At 38.1% G+C, this 25,599-nt stretch overlaps 1 long non-coding RNA gene across 1 annotated transcript; it reads left to right on the top strand.

Moving 5' to 3' along the window:
- Positions 1 to 22,614: 22,614 nt before the first annotated feature.
- On the top strand, positions 22,615 to 25,298 carry LOC123909920. Its single transcript, XR_006810038.1, has 5 exons — positions 22,615 to 22,787; positions 22,860 to 22,955; positions 23,039 to 23,088; positions 23,297 to 23,373; positions 24,870 to 25,298. It is a non-coding gene; the product is annotated as an uncharacterized LOC123909920 (long non-coding RNA).
- The last annotated feature ends 301 nt before the right edge of the window (positions 25,299 to 25,599 follow it).

Here is a 25,599-nt window from a genome sequence, read left to right as displayed (position 1 = left end):
AATGATGTCGACGACCCTGCTGATGATGAATATGACGCTGATGTTAACGTCGAGAGACCAAATGAGGAAGCCCAGCGATTTTTTGATCTTTTGAAAGAGACAAATACACCGTTGTGTGAAGGCTCCCGAGACTCAAAGTTAACGGTGTGTATTAGACTTTTGGGTATCAAGTCTGAATGTCTTGTTTCAGAATACACCATGGACTTGATAACAAAACTGATGTTGGATATAACAATAGACCGTCCTCTTGATTTGCCAAAAAATTATTACGAAGCAAGACAATTGGTTGCAAAGTTAGGACTCGGAGCGAAGAGAATTGACTGTTGTGTTAACGGGTGTATGTTGTACTATAGCAACGAATTTGGTGTAGATGACGGTGCATTACTTGAATGTAAATTTTGTCAAGAACCAAGATATCGTGTAACAAGAAATTCACGGTCAGTCAGAAGGAAGCCAATCCCAAGAAAGGCGATGTTCTATTTACCCATAATACCAAGGTTGCAAAGGTTGTATGCATCGATGCAAACTGCCAGTAAAATGACATGGCATCGTGAAAACTATGAAAGGAGAAAAATGTCAGGTGAGTTGCGACATCCTTCTGATGGAATGGCTTGGAAGCATTTTGATCAAGTTTATCCTGAATTTGCTTCGGAGCCACGGAATGTCCGACTTGGGTTATGCTCAGATGGATTTACACCATATACTCAAGTATCAGCCACTCCATATTCATGTTGGCCTGTTCTGGTTACCCCGTACAATCTTCCTCCTGATATGTGCATGTCAAAACCTTACATGTTTTTAGCCGCTGTAATACCAGGCCCATCTAGTCCAACTGTTGGTATTGATATCTATTTACAACCTTTGATTGATGATTTGAAGAGATTGTGGAACGGTGTTGCGACGTATGATATCAACCAAAAACGAAATTTCAATATGAGAGGAGCTTTGATGTGGACCATTAATGATTTTCCTGCATATGGGATGTTGTCTGGATGGGGGACACATGGTAAACTAGGATGTCCTATTTGCATGATGGACACCAAAGCGTTTTGGTTAGAAAACGGTGGGAAGGCTACTTGGTTTGACTGTCATCGTCGGTTCTTGCCTACTGATCATCCGTTTAGAAGAAATAAAAATGGTTTTGTTCATGGTGACACCGAGACTCGTGATCCACCAGATTATTTGACATCCCGACAAGTCTGGAACAAAGTGAAAGATATTCCAAAGGTTGAGGTTGTAGGTGGTGTTGCATCTAAACCGCGTGGTTATGGACAAACACACAACTGGACAAAAAGAAGTATCTTTTGGGATCTGCCGTATTGGAAAGACATTATTTCGTATAACATTATTTTTTAAACATTATATAATTATATCTAAACATTATAATTAATTAATTATAATTTTTTTTTAATTTATTGTAGAGGTTGACGCAAATTTGGGTTGAAGAATATAATGCAAGCCAACTACGACTACCACCTCATAGGCGAGATAATGAGGATGTTCGTCGAAACAAGATGTCGTTGGCTTTTGTTAAGAATGCTGGTGGTGCGACTCGAGGTCGCAAATTCGCTGCTGGGTGTACATCTTCTCTATATGCAAGTGACCCAACTGGTTTGAGAGATGTCACTTACACATCTTCATCTTCATCGAGTACAGGACGCTCTCGTCCAACTCAAAGAGAGGAAACCGATGATGAGTATGAAGCGCGAATGAGGGCCACGTATAGAGAAGAATTCCGCGATGAGTTCGAAGCATCATTTGATGACCGGGTGGACGTACGGGTCCAACATATATTGCAGGAATTCTTTGCACAGCAGAGGGCGCCGGCGCCGGCGGGGGGGGGGGGGTTGGATCATCATCTCAGGCTTCGGCACGACAAAATCAAAATGCCGGTGAACAAGAATATCGACCGGATTTGAGTAGCATGGTTAATTTGAATCAGCTGCCGGAGTACCGAGAGGGTGATCCAGTACTGAGTATGAGCATAGAGGATATGAGTCAGATGCTTAATGAACCAGTTCATTTACAATTTTTTGATCCTACTGGGCAAACAAGTGGAAGCAGTAGTGGCGGAAGCGGTAGAAATAATCAACAAACTGCTTTCACCGAATACCAGAGATCATTAAATCCACAACAAGACTTCATAATCCCATATGAAAACCCAAATCAACCCCAAGGCAACTTCTTCCCAAATCAAGCCCCAATTAACTTCGTTCATAGGCCTGTGGCACGACCTCCTTCGCGAACGTCACTCCCCGGAGTCGTAATACACGAGGAAGGTAGAGGCCGAGGCCGAGGCCGAGGAAGGTCGCGTCAGCCAACAGACACTGGCAAGGGGAAGCGACCACTATATCAGCCGCCTGACCAACGTTGATGTGTAATTTTAATAATCTGTTGTTGATTATTATTTGTTTAATTGTTTTCTTTTTGTAATGACAATATTATCATTATATTTAATTATACTTATGTTAAGTATTTTTATTATGCTTTTTATTAAATTTTAATTTTAATATTTTTTAATTATTTATTATGCAGTATATTTTTTATTTTAAAAAATTAATATTAATTTTTTTTAAAAAAATTAATAATTTAATTATTTAAAAATCAAATACTGATTTTTAAATAATTAAATTATTAATTTTTTTAAAAATCGTTATTATGCAGTATATTTTTTATTTTAAAAAATTAATATTAATTTTTTTTTAAAAAAATTAATAATTTAATTATTTAAAAATCAAACTGATTTTTAAATAATTAAATTATTAATTTTTTTTTTAAATCGTCAAGCATTACTGACGGCTCTAGGCCGTCACAATGTGTAAAAGAAAATGTAATACTGACGGCTCCAGGCCGTCACAATTGCGTGTCCTTTTGAATTGACCAGTGTGTATTATTGACGGCTCCAGGCCGTCAGTAACGTTATTGACGGTCCTGGGCCGTCAGTAACCATTACTGGCGAGCTAATTACTGAGGGCCCAAGGCCGTCAGTAATGCATGCATTTTAGACGAAATTTGTGCATTACTGAGGGCCTTTGGCCCTCAGTAAATGCATGTTTTCTTGTAGTGATTATCCTCAATTTTATTCTTCATGGACAATTCACCAAGCCAATTGTGTGGAAATCCCACGACAAAATGGTAGTCTCTCGTGCTCTGATACCTAGTGGGGTTGGGGATTAACCCATAGTATATTTTAGTTGCATTAGTAAACCTATTGAAAAATCATTAGTTAATTAAACAATGTACTTTGTTGTTAAGTATCACGGAGGAAATTAGATGATAGTACTTCACATTATTTAATTTATGACTTTCAGTATTAAAGTGAAAACTGTAAAATGGGGTATTTTGACTTTTGATTTTTTTTTAATGGCAAATATGATATGTAAACGAGTTAATTAGAACCGGACCGGTCACTGAACCGGCGTGCTTATCGATTCAAGGTTCAATTGGTCGGACGGGGTTCGACCGGGTCGGACTATTTTTATTAAATATATATTTTTATATTTTAAATAATAATAATAATAATAAACTAAAAGTTAGACAATATACATAATTTTACCCTATTAAAAATTGAAGTTCATATAAAAATGTTATAATTGTATAACTTAAATTAAAAGAAATAGTTATTGGAAAAGTTGGTGATTTTTTCTCTATATTTATTCAAATATTTATTTTAAATTTGTTGGTAATTTACAACAAATATAATTTAAGTGTGTTTGTAAAATAAAATAAAGTGTTCCTTTTTTAATCTCTTTACAAATTATTAATAAAAAAATAAAGTTAAGTGTGTTTGGTAAATAAAAATAAAGTGTGTCTTTGTATATGAACTACTCCATGAAGTCCCACATTGGTGAAATCACATACCTATTGTCTTACAAATGGTTATAAATAAGTAAACATTTTTTTCATAGTGCATTTGAAGTCTCCCACTTGATTGGTCATCATTTAATGTGACTTTTTGGTGGTATGAGATTGGTCCACTCAATTTATGGATTTTATTTTATTTTTTCAATTATAAAAATCAAGTAAATTTTTAAAACCGGTTAGGCTTGCATGTTTGGCTGAACTGTTGGTTTTTCCAGGTTTTTACCGGTTCACGACCGGTTTTTCGATTTATTTCATATTCCTGTGCTGGACGGTTTTGGGGTCAAATCGAACCGGATGCAGGCCTGGTTCCCTGTTGAACTGGTCTAATCGACCGATCCGGTCCGATTTTGACAACCTTGTATGTAAATATAAAAATGAAAGCAGAACAAAAGACGGTTTAGAAAATAAAGAGGTACGACAAGCACACTCCACCAAAGACTAACAATCTCTTAGGTAAGAAAGGAAAACAAACAAGCAAATAAAATAACAAAGAAATAAGGAGGCATGCCACCACAAAACTAGAGCCTGTTAAAGGCACCACCACGAGAACAAGAGACCCCTTAGGAAAAGAGAGACAATAATCAATCACATGTAAGACAAAACAACAAGAGGGCCTCCAATGATCTCCTGACCCATGGAGACCCAACATGACACCCAACAAACTTTATCGATTCCAATATAAAATAGCGCGTGGATATCCCACTCATAAAAAGGACAAGGGGAGTTATTTTTAATGTCCCTACCAACTGATTTATTTTTTCATGGGATCAATTTTTTATATATTCTAGAATCCAACAACTAATTTGATTTTAGACTATTATTAAATATAAATTGAAGGGTTTGAAAATGATAAGTATAACAATATTTTGACATAAAAATAAAGTTATTCTGGTTTTTCATGTATTCTAAAATCCAATAAGACATTTGAGTTTATTAAAGTAATTGAAAGGTGAGAGAACTATAAAATGAAGGTTTTTAAAATAATAAATATAACACTATTGTGACATGAAAATAAAATTATAGGCTTTGAAGTGAAACAAAAATGATTTGTCAACCTAACTATATATATTAAAGTTAATCAAAATAATAAGGTGGTGGGAATGGAAATAAGGTGTGATAGCTCTAAAATTATAAAACAGCAAAAGATAATCAAAATAATACTTTGTTGTTTTACCATCATCTTATAGTATAAAATCAAGGGTTCACAAAAGTAGGAATAGAAATAAAATTAAAATATTGGGTGCAATAAAAACTAAATGATAGTTCATGAAATCTATCATAAATTTTATTTTACTTTTCTTCTTCTTCTGCTATCACATTCTCTCTTTAGAATTATTTGTTAATTCCTTGAATCTGATATTGGATAAATCTGAACTGTGTCACATTTTTTATCAATGCATCTAATAGCATAACATATGTTCACACTTTTTGGACAGTCCTTATCAGTTTCACAATCAACATATGCTGCAATGAAAAAAAAGTGAAATAATATTACTAAAATATGATAAAAGGTTGTGTATATGAATTTGGAAGTAAAGAAAGAAATTTGAAAAGTAAAAATAAAAATAAAAAAATCCTACATTGAAATGGTAGAGAAGATGGAATACCACCACTAGCTTCAGCTATGATTAGAAATAAGAAAAGAAATAGAATTATAGCAAAAATAAACTTGCGAATTTCAGCCATCCATATATATTTTTCAAGTTTACATACAAAAAGTATGCAATGATAATATCTCTTTATAGTGCATACATTCTACTTACTAGGTGTATTAGAGGGACAAACACTAATAATATACTCAAGATATATTAAAAAATGATTATAATTTTATTATTGGTTTTTGTTGAGATGTATCAAGAGTGAGACAAGGTCTCATATTGGTTGGAAGTTGAACACTTTATAAGTGAGAAGACTCATTAACCTAATGCCTTAAGTTTTGGGTGAAGATGTGATGTTAGAGTCACTTGTAAAGTTACTCAATGTCCAATGTGCCGATCTAATCCAGTGAGGCTCCCCCCTCACGGCCCAACAGTTGTATCGTGCCCGTTTGGGGGAGCAATAAGTCAGTGGCAAAGGATCGTAGACACGGAGAGACTCAAACTTGAGGGGAGATGTTTGAGATCTATCAAGTGTGAAAAAAGTCTCAATTGAAGTTGAATACTTTATAAGTGTTCTGGTAAAAACTCAAAGGGGTTTATATTATTGATTAAATGATGTGGTTACACTTGAATCAATCCCAACAACCCTGGGAGTTTTATATGTCAGAATTCGATCCTTTTACAAATGAAAGTATCGAGCTATTTATAGAGCTTCTAGTCTTCTTCTCCAAGTAAGGGTTCCTAAAAATCCGGTCCTTAGCATCTTCTTCGGTGGTATAGCGTGAAAATAGGGATGAAAACCTTGATCTCCAAGCTATGGCGGTTGTGGGAAGTTTATTTCTTCCTTCCTAAGTTAGCGGTTGATACAAGGAAGGAGAAGATATTTACAGTAACACAGAATCCACCCTTTTTGGCGTTGCCTTAGAGTTGCAGGTCACGCCCTAGCTTCTAATCGCCTATTGGGTATTTTAGGGTTTACTTGATTTGGGCTTATCATCCTTTTTACTCTAATTGGGCTTACTGGATATTTTCTTAAGCCCATTGCCCAGTCCACAGCCCCCCAAGCACGAAGTCCAAAGGAGTGAAGTGCTTAAGTATGATTCGAATTTTCCCTCTAAAACCTGTGGCGCGGGAAGAATCTCATCACGTTCCTTCCCACTTTCTGGTGCACGTTCTTATACTCCTCTACCATATCTATCAACCGTCTCTCCACTTACTGATGCCACGATGGGATATTTCCTCTATAAAACGGAGCATTCGATGATAGGATCAACTCATCACATTCTCACCTGCTCTCTTGAAAGTTTTCTTTCTGCAGTATGTCTCCTAAAAACCTTCCCTTTGAGTGTGGCCAGTCTCCTGCTTCCCCCGTCATTAAGCGACTCCGCCGTATGTTGAACCTGAGTACGGAGGACTTAATGGACGATTTTGGTGAGTTCTCGGAATTTGTCAAAGAGCTTAATGACTACTGCTGGAGGCTAACCAAGGAGGAGAAGCGCTTTCTTGATAGTGTGTTACGTTTGGAGAAAGAACTGAAGGATAGTGCATCCTTTGTGATTGCTGTGGAGAATGTGAAGGAGTGCCATGCCGAAGTCACCGAAGCCGTTGACAGCCAGATAGAGATCACGAAAGAGACCATGGGCGTGCAGGAGGAGATCTTAGGAATATGCTTTAATGAGGAGCGGAGAGTGGACGACCGTTTGGCGCTGCTGAACAAGGAGATGAAGCCGCTTGTGAAGAGGAAGAGGGCTCTTCAAGGCGAGATTAGGGACGATGTTGCTAAGTTGATTTCCAGGCGCCACTCTTTGGTGGACCTTTTGGACAAGCAGAGCGAGCTGAGAGAGGATTTGAAGCCTATTGAGGAGAACATGGTGAAGGCGAAGAGGGTGAAACGGGCATTGGAGGAAATGCATCGTATCGCCGTCGCCGATGCTGGTGAATTGGGGAGTTCTACCATGCCATGAAGTCTTTACTTGCTTGGCCTTTTGTGTCTCTTTTTTTTTTTTATATGTTTGTAATTTGTTTCCGTATTTTTGAACCTTCGTTACTTTCATTCTGTTTCTTTGCTTCCGTTGTATTTCCTTTGCAACAATTTTGAATATTAAGCAATTTCCTTTCCTTATGTGTTGCTCTTTTGTTCCTTTTAATACCGCCTCCCTTTGCGATCTTCAATAACTAAAATGGGTCAAGTTTTGACTTCTTGGAAACATAAAAGTGGCATTTCTCGAGACAGCCAAAACTTGGTGGTTACAACCGTCCAAGCATTTATTACTACCGTTAATCACGATGTTAAGGCTAAACATTGACTATAAATATCACCTGATAAACTCAACTTTATATCAACTTGTTTTGAATCATCACGATGGAAAAGAATAATGCCAAGATACCTGCTGCTGAGAAGTCTCGACCTCAGCGAAGGAAGAAAAGGGTAGAGGAATCTACCTCTAACTCCACTCGCTCCCGAAGGTCTAAAGAGGTCAAAAAGGTGGAGGTTATCGTTCTTTCCTCCGATTCTGGTAGTGGCGATGAGGATTACGTTTCGTTTCTGGAGACCTATGTTCCTCCTGAGCTTCGTGTTTCTTCATCCAGTGAAGAAGAGGGGTCCCGGGTCACCGTGGAATCTAAGATGACTTTTCCTGAGCCTGTGCAGAAGGATTCGGAATCCGAGTGATAGGATTTTTAGGACTAGTTTTTCATTGTAACTTTGCTTTATATCATTGTACCTTTATTTTTCGAAATTAATAAAGATCTCTTTTTTGGTCTAGGACTGAATTTTTCCTCTTGGGCGTTTTTCCCTTTTAACTTCTGTTACGCCTTAAAAAGGCGAGGCTCGTACTTTTGGCGTGGTCGCTCTTAAGGCGTGTTGTGCTTCGCCTTTAGGATAATAACTATTTGACGATAAATCTTCCGAAACTTACTCTCGGGATATACGCTTTTGACACGTATTTAATCCGACGACGCATGCGATACTCCTTGCCTCGACTTCTGGACTTCAACTAGCCGAAAAGGTTTTTCTCTTTACATAGTATTTCCGTTTCTCTTCCCTTTACTTATCTTTTCTCGCAACTCCGTATTCTCTTTCGCATATCCTTCTTCGACCTTCCAGCAAGCCTTTGTTCAACGCTTCGTGTTAGGACGCTTCTAGTTTATTTCTCCAAGCTTTGTCAATTTCTTTGAGGTATTCTTTCTTTTATACCTTATTCCTTTTCGCCGATTTGGTCTGTCTTGAGTAGGAACCCTAGTTTTCTGATTAGGTTTGGATAGATGGTTATTTTGAGGGAGTTAGATGATGATGAGGGGAGGGTTCCTATTTCTTCTCCTAGTTATCTCGAATGGACGCAACAAGTTCGCGCCCACTATACTAGGGCTAACGGCGTCCTTAATAGCCGAGGGTTTTACTCGGAATTATGGGGTTTTGATGTTGGGAGTAGTAGTAGTGATAGTGATAGCAGTAGTGATAGTGGTAATGACAGTGATTGTGTCATAATCTCCCCTTCCTCTTTCACAGGAAAGCGGAAGAATCCTTGTCGAGATCTGGTCGTTGCTGATTATACTCCAGTCACCATGGAAGTTCCTTCGAAGTATACCAGTGTGGAAATGGTGAGGAGCTTTAGGAAAGCCGTCAGACTTACAGAGTCCAAACATGAGGAGTCTATCATCACTGAGCCTGTCCGAGAAGATGAGTTTGTCTTTTTCAAGAACGACACCCCGCCGGATTACTTTTACCTCTACACTAGCGTGATCCAACCTCTAAACCTCTGGCTTCCTTTTACTTCTTTCGAGGCGGAGATGTTGAAGGTTCTCAATGTCGCCCCCACTCAACTTCATCCTAATAGCTGGGCCTTCGTCAAAGCCTTCGAGGTGATGTGCCTAGGTTTTGAACTGGCACCCTCGATTGGCGTTTTCTTCTGTTTTTACCATATTAAGAACCTAAAACCCCAGACTATGGTTTCTCTTAGTAGTCAACCTAATCATCGCCTCCTGAGTCTGTATGCCTCCAACTTCAAAGGATTCAAGGACTCCTTCTTTAGGGTTCGCAGTAGCGACCAACTTCCAGATCTAATGTATGATGAGATAGGAGACCCCCTATTCCCTTTCTACTGGACTGACAACCCTAGGCTTATCAAGGGAACCCTCTTTGAGACTTTGAGTGACTTCGAGCAGGACATTGTCCACTTTCTTGATTCTTTTGCTCTTATGGACCCTGCTGATATCCTTAGATGTGAGGGTAATAGTGAAGCTTTGACAGAGTATTTACGTAAGTGATGAACTTGGCATATATGCATATTTCTCTTGTTTTCCCTTTGTGTGTTTTTATTTTTTGTTTAATGTTGATCTCGCCTTATTACTAACTTGTGTTTTTCTGATTCCTTTATCTTTTCAGAAAGAATGAGGACCATTTCGAATGAAGAAAGACTGGCGTTCTTGGCAAAAGCTCGTCAACAAAAAGCCAATCCTGCTGCTGGCGTTACCGACCCTCTGAAGCAGCTACAAGTGGAAGAGGCTGGAGCTAAAGAGGGACGGAGCAAGAAGAAGCACGATGGGCGCATCCCTGTTGAGATCCCAGGAAAGGATGCTGCTAAGGTGACGGGATCCGAGGGTGTCGCTCCTCCACCTAAAAAACAAAAAACTGAGAAGACTAGCCAACCAGCTGGGGACGCTGACAAAGGCAAAGGCAAAGCTTCCAGTTCTATTCAGCCTTCATCTAAAGATACTGAAGCTGCTGCTCCTCTTTCTTGGACTTCCTTCGATCCCCTCGAGTTTATTGAGAGGGGGGTGACTATGGTTGGCGATATGACTCGCTTTACTGACACTCCCACTGAAGACTTGAGGAAAAAAGCCCTGGAGTATGAGGTAAAAGGTACTCTTCTCAATTATTTGCTGACGAATCGGCAGGAGCAGGAGGTCCAAGAGGCAAAACGGAAGGTGAAGGTCGTTGATGACCATCTTGCTGATATTGAGAAGAAATATTCCGAGACCAAGACCAAGCTGGAGGAGGATATCAGGAAGCTGAAGGAGAGCCAGGAGGGCGAGGCGGAGAGGTTGAAGAAGGAGTATGAGGATAAGCTGGCGAAGGTTAAGGAAAGTTATGCCGCCTCCGAGACCAAGCTCAAAGAGAATGCTGCTGCTCAAGGTGAGATGATTTCTAAGCTTTCTAAAGAGAAAGATGCAGCGGTGTTCTCCGTGGGGACCTTGGGCGAAGAGAAGGAGAGGTTGGAAACTGACGTGAAGGAGCTTCAACTGTATGCTGCCAACCAGTACGAGGAAGGCTTCGCCTATGACCTTGAGCAAGTCAAGCTTCTTTTCCCAGACCTCGACGCCAAACGCTTAGCTGAAGCTGATGCGATGAACCAGATCATTGATGGAAAGCTTGTTCCCTATGTACCTCCCAGTGAATGATTTGACCTTGTTTGTAATGAATTTAATTCTGCCCTTATGTGACTTTTGTAACTATTTGTATGCCCCTTTGTGGCTTGAACAATTTCTTTACCCTTTATTGGGTTTCTATTAATTCCTTTATTTGCAATGATCTTCTTTCTTCATAATTTTGCGGATGAATTTTGCATTACGTTGTGAGGTAACGCCTTCTGTCATTCTCACCTTGGAAACTTGTCCCTACACCGGTTATATCTTCAACATTCTATAATAATTGTGAATCGATAGAAAATACTTTATACCTGTTGTCATTTGGCGTTATAATGAATCGCCTTGCTTTGGTTGTGTGTAAGCTTCTTCTGGCGGTGTTGATAATCTCGCCCTTTTTTTTTTGCTGTGTCTTTTTCTGACGCACCCAACTCGTAAGACTTACAGGTAGCGCCAAGGCCTTGCAACCTTGTTTAATTTTTCTTTTTCTGACGTACCCAACTCGTAAGACTTACAGGTAACGCCAAGGCCTTGCAACCTTGTTTAATTTTTCTTTTTCTGACGTACCCAACTCGTAAGACTTACAGGTAACGCCAAGGCCTTGCAACCTTGTTTAATTTTTCTTTTTCTGACGTACCCCACTCGTAAGACTTACAGGTAGCGCCAAGGCCTTGCAACCTTGTTTAATTTTTCTTTTTCTGACGTACCCAACTCGTAAGACTTACAGGTAACGCCAAGGCCTTGCAACCTTGTTTAATTTTTCTTTTTCTGACGTACCCAACTCGTAAGACTTACAGGTAACGCCAAGGCCTTGCAACCTTGTTTAATTTTTCTTTTTCTGACGTACCCAACTCGTAAGACTTACAGGTAACGCCAAGGCCTTGCAACCTTGTTTAATTTTTCTTTTTCTGACGTACCCAACTCGTAAGACTTACAGGTAACGCCAAGGCCTTGCAACCTTGTTTAATTTTTCTTTTTCTGACGTACCCCACTCGTAAGACTTACAGGTAGCGCCAAGGCCTTGCAACCTTGTTTAATTTTTCTTTTTCTGACGTACCCCACTCGTAAGACTTACAGGTAGCGCCAAGGCCTTGCAACCTTGTTTAATTTTTCTTTTTCTGACGTACCCAACTCGTAAGACTTACAGGTAACGCCAAGGCCTTGCAACCTTGTTTAATTTTTCTTTTTCTGACGTACCCAACTCGTAAGACTTACAGGTAACGCCAAGGCCTTGCAACCTTGTTTAATTTTTCTTTTTCTGACGTACCCCACTCGTAAGACTTACAGGTAGCGCCAAGGCCTTGCAACCTTGTTTAATTTTTCTTTTTCTGACGTACCCCACTCGTAAGACTTACAGGTAACGCCAAGGCCTTGCAACCTTGTTTTATGGTTCAGCGCTCACATCTGAGTTGATCTTTAATAAAGATTCAGAGCTCAAGTTTGAGATAACCATTTTTGTTGGTTCAGAGCCCGTAACTTAATCAGGTTGACGCAAATATTTTGACATATGCAAGAAGATATAAATTACTAGAATTTTGAAATTCAATGAGCCTCGATAAAAACCCCAGTTGAGATAGGGGAAAAGAGTGTCTCATTGTCTTTTTATTCATTTATGAAAATGGTTCTTATACATCAAAAAAAATTGCTAAAAGAAGAGAATGATTTTACTTATTCTTCCACCAGTAACGTGATGCCCCGCGGCTAGCTGTAGTAGAACTTTAAATTTGCTACGTTCCACGTCCTGGGGAGGGTTCTTCCTTCCATGGTTTCTAGACGATATGCTCCTCCTTCGAAAGCTTCTTGCACCCGAAAAGGGCCTTCCCAGTTTGCCGCGAACTTTCCTCCTTTATCCTTTCCCATAGGTCTTTTCAACACTAGATCGCCTTCTTGAAAATTCCTTTGTTTGACTCTTGTGTTATAACGCCTAGCGGCCCTTTGCTTTATGGCGAATTCTCTGAAATGCGCTCTTTCTCTTCTTTCCTCGATTATGTCTAGGTTCTCTTCCAAAGCTCTGTCGTTCTCTTCCTGCGTTGTGGTTTCTCTGCGCCAACTAGGAGGATTTATTTCCACCGGGATCATCGCGTCTGAACCATAAACCATTGTAAATGGCGCCTCTCCTGTCGAGGATTGGGGAATGGTGTGATACGACCACAGGATGGGTGAGATGTGGGCTACCCAAGCCTTGCCTTTGCTATCTAGCCTCCTTTTTAAGGCTCTTAGTATCACCTTGTTTGCTGACTCTGCTTGTCCGTTGGCTTGCGGATGCTCCACTGATATAAAGGTGTTTTTGATTCCTTTGCTTCTACAGAACTCTACGACCTTTTCGTTGGCGAACTGTGTACCGTTGTCGGATACGATATACTTGGGCAGTCCAAATCTGCAGATGATTTTCTTCCAATAAAAGATTTTTACCTGTTCCGCCGAGATGCTGGATACCGGTTCTGCTTCAATCCATTTTGTAAAGTAGTCCACGGCGACGATGATCCATCGCGCTTGTTTATAGCCAACCGGAAATGGACCAACGATATCTACACCCCACATGAAGAAGGGCCATGGGGATAATACTGACTTTAGTGGCTCCCCCGGAACGTGATGCAGGTTGGCGTGTCTTTGGCATTTGTCACAGTTTCTTACATACATGGCGGTATCATCGTGTATATCTGGCCAATAAAATCCTGCTCTTAATATCTTTCCTGCTAATGCTCTTGAACCGATATGACTACCACACGATCCCTCGTGTACTTCAGACATGATGCGCTTGGCTTCTTCGGTACTGACGCATAAAAGGAGGGGGGACGCAAATCCCCTTTTGTATAGCTTATCCCCTACCATTGAATACCATGCCGCCATTTTCTTCAATTTAAAAGCCTTTTCCCTTTCTTTCGGGAGCTCATCATTTTGAAGGTACCGGATAATGGGCGATCTCCAGTCTTCTTCTTCTATTACCATCATCACCTCTTCCCCGCTGATGCTGGGAGTTTTTATAGTCTCCTGGATAACGGTTTTGTGGCTTCCTGGTTTTTTGGTGCTCGCCAGCTTTGACAATAGATCTGCTCTCATGTTTTGTTCGCAGGGAACGTAAACTAATTCGAAAGAATCGAAACGCTTAGCTAGGTTTTGAACTCTTTCCACGTATTTGATTAACTGCGGCTCCTTCGTTTGAAACTTCCCTGATACTTGGTTGGTTACCAGCTGGGAATCACTCATGGCCCTTAACTCTTTTACCTCCATATCGCTTGCTAACTTCATTCCTGCTATCAAAGCTTCGTATTCCGCTTGGTTGTTGCTGGCTTTGAAGGCGAAACGTAGTGATTGTTCTATCATAACGCCATCTGGTCCTTCCAGTACTATTCCGGCTCCACTTCCTCGCACATTGGAGGCCCCGTCAACTGAGAGTGTCCAAGACGCCGTTTTCTCTGTTGTTGGCGGAGTAGACATTTCCAATACAAAATCAGCTAGTCTTTGTGACTTAATGGCCCCTCTAGGCGAGAAGGTGATGTCAAATTCTGATAATTCCACGGACCACGCTACCATCCTTCCTGCCAAGTCTGGCTTTCAGAGGACGTTCTTGATAGGGTAATCTGTTCTAACAACTACCTGGTGGCTTTGAAAGTACTGCCTTAATTTTCTGGCTGTGACAACTACCGCGAGAGATAACCTCTCTATTCTTTGATACCTTGTTTCTGCTCCCCTTAGGGTTCTACTTACAAAATATATAGGTTTTTCTTCGCCCTCTATTTCCTGAACTAGAACTGAACTCAAAGCTCTATCCGAAACTGCGAGATATAGGTAAAGGGTGTTACCTGGTAATGGGCGTGTCAAGATGGGCGGTGATGCTAGGAACTCTTTTAGTTGTCTGAAGGCTTCTTCACATTCTGGTGTCCAGGAGAATCTCTCATTTTTTCTAAGGGATGCGAAGAAGTGGAAACCCTTTTCGCCCGCACATGATAAAAATCTGGATAGTGCCGCTATTCTGCCCGTCAAGGTTTGTACTTCTTTCACGGATGTAGGGCTCCTCATGTCTATGATGGCTTGGCATTTTTCGGGGTTAGCCTCTATTCCTCTGCTGGTGAGCATAAACCCTAAGAATTTCCCGGCTTGTACTCCAAAGGAACACTTTGCTGGGTTTAGTCTCATGTTGTACTTTCTTACTGATCCCATGATGTCCAACAGATCATCATCATGGCGACTTCCCTCGGAAGTTTTTACTACCATGTCGTCGATATATACCTCTAAGTTCTTCCCTATTTGCTCGGCAAAAACCCTGTCCATCAACCTTTGGTATGTTGCTCCCGCATTCTTCAATCCAAAAGGCATGACGTTGTAGAAATAATTGCAGGTGTTCGACATAAAGGCTGTATGGCAGGCGTCTGAGGGGTTCATCTTTATTTGATTGTATCCGGAGTAGGCGTCCATGAAACTCAGCATCTTGCACCCCGAGGCGCCATCAATTAACCTGTCTATGTTGGGTAGGGGATATGGATCTTTGGGACACGCCTTGTTTAAATCTGTGAAGTCCACGCACATTCTCCACTTTCCGTTGGCCTTTTTCACCATGACGACATTTGCCAACCATGAGGGGTATTTTATTTCCTCGATGAATCCGGCTTCCTTTAGCTTCTCTACTTCTTCCGCTATAGCGACTCGTCTTTCTTCTCCCACCTTCCTTTTTCTTTGGGAGACTGGTTTTGTGCTGGGTGATATTGAAAGTTTATGTGTTATCACCCCTTCGTCAATCCCTGGCATATCTGAAGGCTTCCATGCGAATAGATCAGCATTATCCTTCAAGATTTTGATGATTCGTCTCCTCTCCTCGCTGGGCAACGCTGTTCCCAAGCTGGTTGTCTGGTGTGGGTGATCGCCTATTTGAACCTGCTCCAGGTTTTCTATAGGGCTTACCCTTCGATCTTGAAATTCCTCCCTCGGATCCATATCTGTGCTCTCTATGATGTTTATGCCGCCCGGAATTGCGGCTTGTCTTCTTTCGAATTTTCCGCTTGCGCTGGAAGTTCGGTGTCGTATCTTTAAGCTAGACTCGTAGCATTTCTTGGCGAGAATCTGATCGCCCCTTACTGTTCCTACTCCCCCATTATCAAGGGGGTATTTTATTGCTAGGTATAGAGTGGACATGGCCGCCCCCAATGTGTTAAAGGCGGGCCTACCTATAATAATATTATAGGAGGTAAAAGGAGTTTTAACTACCAGGTATCGCACCTTGATAGTTTTGGCGTCGCTGCCTTCTCCAAACGTGGTAAGAAGGGAGGCGTAGCCCATTACATCCACTTGTTCGCCAGAGAACCCAACCAGGGTTCCTGAGTAGGGTTGTAATTGTTCTTCTGCCAATTGCATGGCCTTGAAAGCTTCCCAGTACATAATGTCCGCTGAACTTCCTGAGTCTATCAGTACTCTCTTTACATCGCAGTTCAAAATTTGGACTTGTATCACTAAAGGATCATCGTCATGAGGCGCTACCTCCAGCCCATCCTTTGCAGTGAACGCCAAATCTGGTACGTCTAATGGTTGGGGTTGTCTTACGAGGTATATTTCCGAGATGGCTCGGCGTACATACCTTTTCCTTGCTGAGCTTGATTCACCCCCGCCTGAGAATCCTCCCGCTATTGTATTCACGGAGATTCTCCCCTTGGGAGGCTCCCTATTTGGCCCAGGGGGGTCCCGTGGCTCCTATCGGGGGACTTTTGGCACGACAACCCGCCCTTGGGCGGCATCGTCAATGAATTTGCGGAGGTGTCCGCTTTTTATTAGCTCTTCGATTAAATCTCTTAAGCGGAAGCATTTTTCTGTGGAGTGACCTCTACACCTGTGGTATGCGCACCAGGCATTATCGTCAAGCCCCATGGGAATGTTACTGGTTCTCCTTGGGGGGAGGCTTGCCAAACCAGTGGCCAGAATTTCGTTTAAGACGTAAACCTTTGAGGCATTTAATGGCGTGAGGTCTTCATTGGCGGGATGGTTCCTGAATTCTCTTCTGGGCGGTTGGCGGTAGGGCTTACCGTGATGTCTTTGCCACGGGTCTCCTTGGTGGCCTCCCGCTTTTGGTCGTGGGTGTTCAGGCGCTCTGGTGGCGCGGCCCACGTATTCCTTCTCCTTAACGTCTCTTTGTCTTTTTTCGGCGTTACTCTCCTCGCCCTTTATATAACACTCCGCCCTCTTATTTACCTCTTGCATTGACGAGGCTGGCTTTTGGGCTAAGGACTCATTGAAATGTCCTGCTCTTAGCCCATTGTGGAAGGCTGCCACAAACATCTCCTGATTGGGATTTGAGACCTTGATGGTGGCTTCGCTGAATCTGGCTAGGAAACTACGCAATGACTCGCCATGGTTTTGGCGGATGGAGAAGAGACTGGTTGATGTGACTTTCACGTGTTTCGACCCAGCGAACTGGTGGATGAATTTTTTATGAAAGTCAGCATAACTCTCAATTGAGTTCTTTGGAAGGTTCATATACCAACGTAGGGCGACATCCTTGAAGGTGCCGGCTAGTAGTTCCAATTGCCATCAGGAGCATTGATTATGGCGGTTTGTGTTCCAATTGCCATCAGGTGCTCCCTTGGATCCGTCTTTCCGTCGAAGGTAGGAAGGTGAGGAACCTTGATTGTTTCCACCACTTGGGCATCCCACAAGTGTTGTGCTAAAGGCTGTACGTCCATGACGCCCTCTCCCTCCTCCTCCTCCGAAATCAATTTCGCTTTTTCTTTCTCATTAGTTCTTTCGGCTTCGATGGCCGCAATCTGAGTTTGTAAGCGCCGTATTTCTACGACGGCGGCTTGCAAGGTGTTAACGCTAGAGTTATCATTGTTTCCATGCTCTCCAGCCATGTGAAGATGTTTGATTTTCCGTCTAGTTGCTGTGATAGGCTGGGATCAAATGATTTTACCGCAGCCCCACGGTGGGCGCCAAAATGTTCTGGTAAAAACTCAAAGGGGTTTATATTATTGATTAAATGATGTGGTTACACTTGAATCAATCCCAACAACCCTGGGAGTTTTATATGTCAGAATTCGATCCTTTTACAAATGAAAGTATCGAGCTATTTATAGAGCTTCTAGTCTTCTTCTCCAAGTAAGGGTTCCTAAAAATCCGGTCCTTAGCATCTTCTTCGGTGGTATAGCGTGAAAATAGGGATGAAAACCTTGATCTCCAAGCTATGGCGGTTGTGGGAAGTTTATTTCTTCCTTCCTAAGTTAGCGGTTGATACAAGGAAGGAGAAGATATTTACAGTAACACAGAATCCACCCTTTTTGGCGTTGCCTTAGAGTTGCAGGTCACGCCCTAGCTTCTAATCGCCTATTGGGTATTTTAGGGTTTACTTGATTTGGGCTTATCATCCTTTTTACTCTAATTGGGCTTACTGGATATTTTCTTAAGCCCATTGCCCAGTCCAATAAGTGAGATGACTCATTAACCTAATGCCTTAAGGTTTTGGGTGAAGATGTGGTATTAGAGTCACTTGTAAGATTGTCCAATGTCCAATGTGTCGATCTAATTCAATGAGGTTCCCCCTTCACGGCCCAACAGTTTTGCGACTGCATAAATACTAAAAAGTCATATTATTTAGAATGTATATTTAAATGGTTTTTTTAATAATATTTAAACAGTTTTTAGCACTAATAAAGTTGTAAAAATCAATCATAAAATTATAATTATTATTAAATATTTCTTAATTACATTAGTATGTTGTGTTTGTATTTTTAGCACACCTTGTATGTAGGTCCAATAACAAACTTGCTATTAATTAATTTACATTCCTTTTTAATTAATTTTTCAAACTTGTTTTAACCTTTCATGATAGTAAATGGTAGTTATATGTTGGAATAATCAACAATTAGTAGAGTGTTGTTACAAGTAGCGTAGCAAATGTGTCGACTTGAGTCGAATTTACATTAGCTTCACTCGAATCATTAAGAATTGGTTTAGTTCAAAATAATTTACTTGTAGAATTTAAAAGGATTTGGAAACTCTAGTGTAGAGTTTGTGCGAAGATAAATAAATGAGGTTGCTCATAATCTAACTAAGACGACCATATTATCTAATAGTTTCCGAGTTTTGTTTGATGTACCTAATTGTATTGAACACATTTTAATTAATGAAATGTTTGTTTTCTTTTTTTACAAAAGTTTTTTTTTTTACGCATTTTTTACAAAAGTTAATGAAATGTTATAAACAAAATTTCGTAAAAAAAAAATAAAGAAAAGGAAAGTTATATTATATATAAGGAAAAAACTAATGTATGCCCTTAAGATAGGTACATGTAAGTGATTAAAAAAATTGAACAAATAATATCTTTGTGCTTTTTACAACTTATATTTTTATATGTAATATAATTTTTATATTTAATTTATAATTAAAAAAAAAAATTGTGGCCTCTGGTTCCGCCACTACGGCCAAAGGGTGCTCATCATGCATGTTCTTCATTAAAATTCTTGCCAAGTAAATTTAAGGATTTTATCGGTAGTTAGAGCTGTCAAAATTGGGCCGGGCTTAGACGGATCGGGCTTCAAATAACATGGCCCAAAATGCAACGGGTCAAGCCCATTAGCCCATGTGAAAATAGGGCTGGGTCGGGCTAACCAATTGAGCTTCGGGCTGGGCCATTATAAAAAAATTATGACATTTTTGTAAAATTAATAACAATTAAAACATAAAAAATTATCATCTAATTGAAAAGTTATTATAAAAAAATATAGTTAATTGTGTAAGCTAAATAAAATAGGTTATATTTAGATAAAAGTTTTTTCAAAAAAGTAAATTTATGATTTATTAATTTGATTTAATTTTTTATAGTAATCAAACTAGAGTTTAATTGATATATAGTGATGACGTAAAAATTATTTACAATTGCATACAATTATATCTCAATAAAATTGATAATTACGAGGAACTAAAATATCAAAGTGACGTAAAATAAGATTGAATAAAAGGGAAAAAAATGAAATGGGTCGGGCTAGCCCATTAGCCCACATGGCCCATATGGGCCGGGCTGGCTCTTAAATGTGTATTCCAAAAATAATCGGGCCGAGCCAGGATGGCCCATAAATATAGTCTAGCCCGTCAGGCTAGCCCATTTGACACCTCTATCGGTAGTACGAAGTTATAAATAGAGCAACAAATTGGATTTGAATAGTTGCTCAACTTGCCCTATCAAATTATCATAATTTTTTTTTAAAATAAATTATGAATGATCTATATAATACAAACTTTTAATTTAATAGTAAATTTTGTATATATCAAGACGTTAAACAATATAATATTAATAAAAAATTACACCAATATAATTTAATTCTTTTCCACAGCCTCCCCTTAATATAATACTAGTTTAACTTACCCGTGCGATTGCACGGGTTAATGTTCAATGGAAAATATAAATTATTAAAATTTTATCATTTTGTGTTTTTTTAATTATTTATAAAATTATTTTTTTATTTAATGTAATTTATTTAAATATAAAAAATAATACTTTTTTAGTGATTTTAAAAGGGAAGTAGGGTGGAGAGTGATCTTTCACTCCCATGTTATTTTTTTTGCCAGTCACAACTCTAACGTACTTTTTTTATTATTTAATCATTTAAAATAATTATTGTGTTAAATTTATATATAGTTACATCGATAATTCAACTAATAAAAAATTTCCATAAAAATATTTAAAAAACAATTGGGGAAAAAGACAAATTTCCTTGATTTTACGAAGTTAAATTTATGTTCCTGAACTATCATCTCAACTATTATTTACATAGGATAAAATTATATAATCATGTAAAATTCTATCAAAAGTTTGTGTAAATTAAATATTCATTCCCCGTATGTTGTAAAATGATCGTGTGAAATATTCATTCTCCGTAAATTGTCAGAAATTAGAATAAAGATCGAAATAGGAAGAACATCGAAATTGTAAATATCATTTAATATTAATTTTATAATAATTATATGATTAGTTAAGTCTGTGTTTGTCAAAAATAATAATAATGATTATCTAATTGATAAATTATAGGAAAAAATGATTTTGTTTCCAATTTTTTTTTTTGTAGAGTCTTGTTTTCAAACTTTAATAGCAATTAATCATATTAATAATTAATTGGTATTGGTTTAATTAAATATATTTCAAAAATTAGTGGATTAATAATTAACACTTTCCATATTTAATGTTTCAGTTGAATCAAGACATGAATATAGACATCGTTCATATAAAATAATCTGGTCAATAAATTATTTTATTTATTCTATATTTGATTTTTTTTAAGAAATTTACAATAATGTGCATGAATATCTAAATTTACAATAATGTTATTTTTTTGCCAGTCGCAACTCTAACTTTTATTATTATTTAATCATTTAATCATTTAAAATAATTATTGTGTTAAATTTATATATACACTACTAGAAAATAATTCAATTAAGACGGAATTTTGTGACGGAAATTTTTTCCGTCCCAAAATAATTAAATCGGGACGAAATTTGCGACGATTTTCTGTCACGAGTATTTTTTTTAAAACTTATATTTAAGACAATTTTTATTTTATTTCAAAATTTAGTGAAAAAAATAAGGGGGAATATTGGCGCCTAATTATTAGATTCTTTTAAAAAATAAAATAAAAACAATAGTTTCCTGTCAAAAAAAATAATTGTTTTTTTTTAAACAAAAAAATAAAATAATTGTTAGTAGTAGTAAATCAATGTACCAAAAAAAATAAAAATCAAGTGTTGTTAGATTATTTTTTTTTGAATAAAAGTGTTGTTAGTACAGAACGGAATGGAGCGGAACGGAACATAATGGAATGGAGTGGAGCGGAACGGAATGGAACACAAATTCCGTTCCATTGTTTGGATATTCAATGATGGAATGGAACAAAATTACCACTCTATCGTTTGGGAAGTGAATGGAATGAAATAAATTATAACATTTTTATTCCAAATTTACCCCTATTTTAAAACATTAAACTATAGGCAATAATTTCAATTCACTCAAACTAAACCAACAAAAAGGACTCAACACAATCAATTAACAAAGATAGGTATCCAAGAAGAGGCTTCACTTTGGCAACCATAGAAGAGGCTTCACTTTGGCAACCATGATTTTATTGGCCGACTATTGTTGTTTCACTCTCAACAAACCTCGACCTCTTCGCCCCCACTCCAATTCATCTTCAACATTTTCTTCTCTCAAAATCAATGGAGGAGGCCATAGAAGAAGAATAGCAAATAAAAGGGTGCAAAATTTACGAAGTTGTGACCTCATAGATTTTCATCAAAACTTGATCCTTTATGAAGTGACATTGTCTTTACAAAAATACATTGTTAAAGAAAAGAAATCACAGATTCAAAATGAACGAGATTGCAATGAAACTCTTATTGTTTTACAACACTCTTCAGTTTTTACATTGAGCACTGCTACTTCCATCAATAACCTTAATTGATAACATAATTCATAAGGTTGTTGGGCAATGAAAAATTAGCAAAAATTAGTAGTCAGCATATAAAAGCACATAAAAGAAAAAGTGAGGTAGAGAGTTTCTAGTGTGATTTGGGTATTTGAGCAACTAAATTAAGGGTAAAAGAGTAATATTAAAAATATAATGTTCCATTCCATTGGATACACCCCAAATTGGGTGGAATGAAAAATTGAAGTATTGAGTGGTATAGAATAGAATTGGTTCCATTGGATTCCATTACATTCCATTAGCTTTTTGCAAATCCAAACAATGGAATTTTAATATTTACCTCTCCATTCCATTCCATTCCACCACATACCACCAATCCAAACATAGCCTAAGGTTTCTTCTAGTCTGTTCAACTCAATCGCCATTCCTTCAGATTATAGGAAACCTAAATCCCTTCATTTGACGAAGTCTCTGTCGTCCCTCGTCTCAAGTCAAGCGCTCTCTTCTTCGAACTCTCTGCGTTCAATCTTCTGGAGATCTAACTCATCTGCATTTGTCTTCAATCAAGGTATGTGATTCTCTTTTTTCTTTACTCTAATCCTCTTATCCCTGATTCTCTCTTTGGTGTTTTCCCCTTCAGTTTTGTGTTTTTCCCCCTTCAATTTCGCGGCCATTCCTTCAATTTCTCCGGTCAGTTCACCAAAACCCTAATCTCAAATCCATTACCGTGATGAAAGTAAGAGCATCTAATGAAGTCCGTGTTTTATATTTTTGCATTTTCAAAATCGAAGTGAGTTGTTTGATAACATTGTTGAACAGGTTGCAATTGGGAATGAGCGGTGGTGGGGAGGAGGAATTCACGGCCCATGGTTTGTTTGACCTTATGATTAGGGTTTGGAGAGAAGATGCTCAAAGATGTTTCTTCTTTCCATTTTCTAACTTATATTACTATTTTGTTAATTTACTTTCTTTTCTTTTTTCTGTATATAGTTCTAACGTAATACTAGTATAGTATTCTTAATAACTCATAAGTTTCCTGTTCTGATTTTAGTTTTTTTGTTGATTATGTTGTTTTAGATTAAGCAAAGCTCATGTCTTAGTCTATGGAATGAATGGAACAAATAGATGAAGTAAAGCTATAAGTTGTCTATATGGTACTTCAATTCTTACTTACCTTGTTCCCTTATTATGATTTTTCTATGTTTTATCACTTATGTGTATGATGATAAAAATTTCACCTTCATTATCATTAGAGGAGTGCTAGCAACACACTCCAATAACAAACACACTCTAACACACTCTCTTTTATTGGTTAAAATTTATATGGGTCCCATAAAAGTTATATGGGTCCACATTTTTTTATGGGACTCATGTGAATTTCAACCAATAAAAGAGAGTGTGTTGGAGTGTGTTTGTTAAAGAGTGTGTTGCTAGCATTATTCTTATCATTAACACCTTTGATGTAAGTACTTAAACCAAACCCTTCAATGATTTTCTTTTTTATGATTGACATAATGGTGCATGCAAAGTAATTCGCATGATATATAATTCATATTTTCTTGTATTGTATGAATTACATAGTTGTGAGGGTCTGGTGTCGAGTTGGATTTGATCTGATTCATAGTCATAATCATAGTCCAGTACTCAAGTGGATTTCTCATCTTGTATGTGACTATATATCTGTGAGGGTTTGATGTGGTATATTGGTGATGGTGGACGTAAAGATTGAAGCTGAACATCCATAGCTCTAGAATTAGAAACAGAATCATGAGTGAAACATGAAGGCCAACCCTTAAGAACTCGAGGACCCCATAAATCACTTATAGCTGTTAATTGAACAATACAAGTCCACAATATCACCGATGTAGTAGCACGAATCATCCATAGTTTCATTCTACCCTTACCTGAACCCGAACCAGAACCAAGTTTATCCTTTTGTACCTTCAAACCCATCCAACCCAAATCTTGCCACCTGTTATTGTTACTCTCCGGCTTACACATCTTTACCCCAATTTTTTCATACAAAACAAAATCATAAACCCTAAAGGCAGATTCAATTAAAGAAATTATTAACAAAAAGCATAACAAAAAGAAACTATATTTCTGAATCGGAACTGAAACCGTAACAAAAACAACAAAATAATTGCACTGGTTTTGAAAATGAAGTTAATTGCACTGGTTTCTCCTTATTCTTATACATTTTATGCTGAAATGTGGCTTAAAAGTTAGGCTACATGTATATCAAAGGTGTTGATGATGGGTGTCTTGTTGGTTTCTGTTTCTTACTGGTGGTTTGTTTGTCTTTAGTTTGTTTCTAGGTGTGCTTATCATTTAATAGATCAAGGGTCTGGTGTGCATTGATTAGAATTGGAGTATTGGTGGTATAATATGTTGGATACCACAAGCTAGTTTATAGTACAGTGTGAGGATCAGGGGTTGGGTATTGCTACTCTCTTTTGTTCAATTAGTTACTTTTGTTTTGTTTTTACTACTCTCTAGTTTATAGTAAAATGTGTTTTGTTTTTAAAATTCTTTGTCTAGCTAGATAATTAGTGTATCTTTTGGGTTTGTTTTGCTAAATTTTTTAGAGCCTGACCTTGGTTTTGGATTTCTGAGATGCAATGCTGCCTATTTTTTTTCTTCTCTGCAGGTTTGACTGTTTTGTGCTGGTGGTTTTTGGGATTGTTTGGCTGATCTGTTTCAATGCTTGGGGCCTTTCGTCTGCTGTATTTTTTGGCCTGCATTTATCTACGGTTAAGGCAGCTGATTACAGACCAACAACAAACAATCAATTTCATCCTTGCTCGTCAAAATAAAATGATTGCCGCAAGCTAAACATGCAAATATAGATATGGAATCAATGAATTTGAATGAAGATAATCCTTTTTTTTTTTGACGCAAGATAATCCTTTTGTTAGTTATACTACTCATGGAAGTAATGCAAATGATGGAACATATGTTGATGAGAACTATTTGACGATTTTGGAATGTAGAACATAATAATTATTTAAAGTATGAGTAAACACTTAGTTATTAAAACTTTAACCTTTTGGATTTATTGATAAATACAATTTTGATACGTAAGATGCGTATATTTATTATAGTATGATTGAAGTTTGCAAACAAATTTGTAGTTAGGGATGCATTTTTTAAACAAATTTGTGCAAATATTATAAATAAAATCTGTCACCCACAATTTATTTGTGACGGAATATTTTATATAACTTTGTCCCAACATTTAAAAAATAAGTAAACTTTGGGACGAAATGTAAGTAATCTGTCCCCAAATTGGGACAGAATTTAAGAAATCTGTCACAATATTGGGACGGAATGAAATATGAGTTTAATCAAATGATTATATTCCGTCCCTAAATCCGTCC

This window comes from Trifolium pratense, linkage group LG2, assembly GCF_020283565.1.
Source record: "Trifolium pratense cultivar HEN17-A07 linkage group LG2, ARS_RC_1.1, whole genome shotgun sequence".
NCBI lineage: Eukaryota > Viridiplantae > Streptophyta > Magnoliopsida > Fabales > Fabaceae > Trifolium > Trifolium pratense.
The sequence above is the reverse complement of the archived record's forward strand: the minus strand, read 5'-3'. Positions and strand labels throughout refer to the sequence as shown.